Source organism: Phoca vitulina, unplaced genomic scaffold (genome assembly GCF_004348235.1).
Source record: "Phoca vitulina isolate PV1807 unplaced genomic scaffold, GSC_HSeal_1.0 scaffold30, whole genome shotgun sequence".
NCBI lineage: Eukaryota > Metazoa > Chordata > Mammalia > Carnivora > Phocidae > Phoca > Phoca vitulina.
In genome coordinates, this window is record NW_022589733.1 from 8,232,868 (window position 1) to 8,237,682 (window position 4,815).

The following is a 4,815-nucleotide window of genomic DNA, read 5'->3' on the forward strand; positions in this document are numbered from 1 at the left end:
GAGAAGATCTGGAAAAAGAGCATTCCAGGCAGAAGGGACAGCAGTGGCGAAGGTCAGAGGGTGAGAATAAGACTGGTCGGTCCCTGCAGTCTAAAAAAGCCTGGGGCACTAGAGCTGAAAATGCTGGAGAGGTGAGTAGAGGGGACATCAGACGTGTGGGCAGGATTTCAGTCTGTGGGCCTCAGGGGAGGGGTCTGAATTTTAGCCTAAATTCCCAGGGCTGCTGTTGGAGGGTTTTAAGCATGGGGCTTAAGTGCTCCTTCACTCCCATGGGGTTATGTGTACTCCCAGGGCCCCTTCTTTCTAGGCTTCTCCCCTGCACCCCGCACTTGCATGCAATGTACGCCCTTGGCAGCCACCTGATCAGCGTCCGTGCAGCGGGATAGCGGGGTTAGAACTCGGTTGAATACATGCATAGACTGCGGATACCAGCCGACTCCGGGTGCTACCCACAGGACCTCACGTGTGCTCAGCAGGTGGGGGCACGGAGGCGAATTAAACAAGAGCTGAAGCTTTGCGCAGTGGCAGTATCGTAGCCAATGAGGTTTATGCGAGGCGCGATTATTGCTAATTGTAAACAAGAGCTGATTCTGAAACTAAACTCACCAGGAGGGTTCAAAAAGGACACCAACAAAACCTTCATTGTCTTTGATTTTTCTCATCTCGCGGCTGATGAAACTATATACAAATGTACCTCTTTCCCGAAATCAGAAGGTCAATAACGACTCGTTTAATACACACCTAGTCTGTACGGCCCTTGTGGATCGAAGACGAATGTATGCGTGAAAGGGGCCCACAGGCGTTAGTGGTATGAATGAGCAGATGAATGAATGGATTTCATAAATTGTGTCTCGGAAGGCTCCAAGGGTCTGGAGCCTGAAGAAAGAGAACTGGCTTATTTCAGCTCCTACCAATCCCCCTGAGGATTTTTTTTTTTTTTTAAAGAGATCCTCTTTTAGTGAATAGTATCATTGAGCATGAGAGCATGTTTAACCCCAGCTGGAAACTCTGAGGCTCAGAGAGGGGAAGTGACTTGCCCAAGGTCAGACAGCCAAAGTAGGGTGCTTCCTTCATTGCTCTCTACTTCTTTCTTAAAGGATAAAAAAGGGCAGGGGAAGAAGGCTCAGAATACACACCAGGTGAGCATTAGCTAACAAAAAAGGACCAGGATGACAGGTAGGAATCTCTCCCACTGTCCTCACGGGCCCTGCTCCGTAGGCTCACCCACAACAGGGCCTTTTTGGCAGAGAAAGCTGGGCTCCAGAGCACAGACTAGAAGACGGGCATGGGCTTTGAGTGGGCACATCCTCTTAGTTTCTTCATCTGTAAAATGGGTACAGTTATAAGACCTTTCTCATAAGGTAGTGGGTATAGTAAATTAATCTGTGAAAAGAGTTTATCCCAATGCCCAGCATGTGTTAAGTCCTCAATCAATAATAGCCTTTGTCGACATTATTGCTTTTTATGATAGAAAATATAGAAAAATACACACAAAAAAACACCCATAATCCCAAACCTAGAGATAACCATGGTTAAGATTCTGGACATTATCCTTCCAATCTTTTTCCCAGATATCCACACACACATACATACATGCATACACACATACACACAATTTGTTTATTAATATCAGGTATATTATAAACACTTCCCATGTCACCAGATTCTTCTAAAATATGATTTTCATGGCTCTTTTAACCAATCTCTTATTATTAGAAATTTAAGTTGGTTAATTTTTTGCTACTGCAAATAAGGTTTCAGTGATTATGCATATACATAAAGTTTTATAAATATGTATGATAACTGCTTCAGGATAATTCCTAAATGTTGACTTGCCAGGTCACAGGGCATGCATATTTTTGAAGTTTTTTGTAGAAATTGCCGAAGCGCCCTCCAGAAAAGCTGGACCACTCCATACCCTCCTGAGCAGAATACAGGAGGAGGACGTGCCCCCATTTCAAACAGCCCCGGGCATTATTGCTTTCGACACCTTTAGCTTTTAGATAGGCCCAAAATATTGCATCTTGTTGTTTTAAACCCCTTGATTGCTATGAAGGTTGAATCTCCATCCGTATTTATTCATTGATGAACCGCCTGGTTAAGTCTTTTTACTTCTTTTTCTCCTGGGGTGTTTGTCTCGGTCAAACAAGCTTGAAAGAGGGTGGTGCCTGTGTACCTGGGATGTTTTGTCACTGTAGTCACTGAACACCTCACCTGTCTTCTAGAATTTTAATCGAAACGTTAGAATAACACGAGTTTGGCTTGAGGGTCACGTGGCTCTGGCCCTTGGTCACTGGGGACTGCACAATCTCATTGCTGTTGATCCCTGTCCCCAAAACTGTTGTTCCCCCCCCCATGGGGAAGAAGCCAGTCCAGTGGGATTTCACTTTCATGACCACAGGAGCTCTTTTTCACTTCCTAGCAGAGCCCCACCTGGAGCCCGGGCACCACCCACCTTCTGGTAACAGCACTCTTTAGGAAAATGTTGGTATCACCACTTGGACTCAGTTCCTATCCTCATGATATGCATTTAGAGCCCAGAGTCTCTCGTGGGTCCCAGAGAAGGAATATCGTCTTCGAACAAAGTGAGGAGGGGGTGGGAAAAGGAAGAGTAGTTAGTGTTGGGGTTGTTTTTTTTTTTTTAAGTAACCTAATTTAGGTGTAAAAATCAACTTTCCTTCTGAACAACGTGGCAACAACCCAAAAGCTGTGAATGATGGTGCTAAAGCTGAGGAGCTGGTGAGGAAAAGCTTTTATCAAAAGCCTCAGGGGAGAGTCTGGCTGTTTCTGTGCTTACAAAGGACATTCCCAACCCGCAGAGATGACCCGCCAAGGCTCTTCCTTAACTCTTCGAGAATATTTTCTTTGTCCCCGTCAGTGACCCCTGAACAGGAGCTGCATGTCTTCAGTTGGAGTAAGGGCCATTCAAGCCCCCAGCTTCCCTTGTCCCTCCTTCTGGTAACTGGACTCCTCTTCTCTTCTGGCAAATCCCATTCTGGGTTCATGGGTTTGGGGGGGAGTTGACTCCAACACCAGCTCCAGGGGTGGGGGGTTGACTCACGCCCAGTCAGTCAGAGCTCCACAATATTGTGGCCTCCATTATCAGTACAGGGATGGGCACAGGATTCAGTTCAGGCCAGTGATGATCAGACCCAGAACCTTGGCCCAAACCATGAGGAGAGCCCTCTCCTCAGCCAGGCTCAGAGGTGGGAGAGCCCAAGTCTGGAGCCGCAGGCAGCCATCTTGCCACTCTGGCTGCCCACAGAGAGAAGCCCAGGGGATGGATGGAGATAACGAGCCTGAGCCCTGAGAACATTCATGAGCCCATAGATCAAGCCATGCCTGAGACCCACCATTGGACTTTCCCGTGGTGTGAGCCAATCAACTCCCTATTTTGACACAAGCGCTTTTGAGCCAGGTTGCTGTCACTTATTATGGAAGGAGTCCTGATTAATGCAGTCTGTGCCATAAATTGCCTTGAACATCTGAATTGTAGACACCCATTAGTGGTTCTGGGGTTCTCTGCTAAGGCAGGGTGGAGGGAGGTGGGGTGAGCAGGGGGTGTGGCAATGAGCTCACAGAAAAGGGACCTAGAAGAACACATGTGAGGAACAGTTGAAGAAATACAGAGGGGGACTCCAGGGAGATGTGACAGCCTGTTGTCATGGAGACCCCACAGCATAGACCATTGGATGAAGGATTTTTAGAGCTGGATTTTAACTCAGTAGGAGGAAAAGTTACCGAGACTCACTCGACTCTGGGCTGTGAGGAGGTAATGAGTTCCCCTCCTCTGTGGGCGTGTAAGAGGAAAGTGTCTAACAGGACGTCATCCGGGAGATTCAAGCATCAGGTGCGGGTTGAACTAGATACCCTTGACATTCCTGCTAACCCTGAGCCATGATGAATCCGTTTTCAGGATGAAGAGGTTAGTGTTTGAATCAGGTCTTTCTCATTTGTGACCCAGCTTTTCCAGCAGGGAAATTATGTTTATGAGGGTAGAGTTGCTATGGAGACGATTAAAATGACAGATTCAGTGTGTAAAGCCAAGAAACAGAGATACTGCCTTTAAGAGTATGGCCCCCACACCCTTACCCCAAAGCCCTTACGTACTCCTCCTGTTACCCAGAACTGGCACATAAACTGGGAGGCTCCTTGAATGGGAACTGGGCTCCCAAAGACCCAGAGTTGCAGGCTAGGTAGAGCAGGGGGCAGAGTGACCATCCGGATGCTACCCCCAAGGTTTGCTTTATGTGTGTGTCAGGAGTCCTGGCTGTGGTCTGGCTGAGGACTCCTCTTGGTCAGTTCCCACTCAGTATGGAGTCCCTGACTCTGGGGCCGGTCTCTCTCCTCCTCTCAACCCAGAATCACCCTTCATTCCAAAACGGGGGCAGAGTCCGCTGCTCTCCCACACTCTCATTCGACTTTTGTGATTTTTTGGAAACATTCTAAATCACCATTGTACATGCATTCATATCCGGGGCGTTATTTTGAGAATCATTTAATATTAAAAGAATTTTCTTCCAGTTGATGGTGTTCCATTTTTTCCATTTTGAAGCTTTTAACGTGTGTGTGCGCACGCACGTGTGCGCTTCGTTGCTGCTGTTGTTGATGAAGTCCAGTTAAAATTCATGGAAAACAATTTCCCAAATACAGATTAGCTGTTTATGGGCTCTTCCGTTTTTTTGAAGGAATCTATATATTTTGCCGTGTCAGGCATTCCTGAACCACAGGTGTTTTTATGGCATTTTTGCAGGTCTAATGGAGCCGTTGGGAGGCAGCTGTCTTTTTACTAAACTTCCTTTAAAACAAACATTA

General features: G+C 46.9%; 1 pseudogene; it reads left to right on the top strand.

Annotated features, from left to right (window-relative positions):
• Positions 1 to 510: 510 nt before the first annotated feature.
• Positions 511 to 593, top strand: LOC116644781 (annotated as a pseudogene).
• The last annotated feature ends 4,222 nt before the right edge of the window (positions 594 to 4,815 follow it).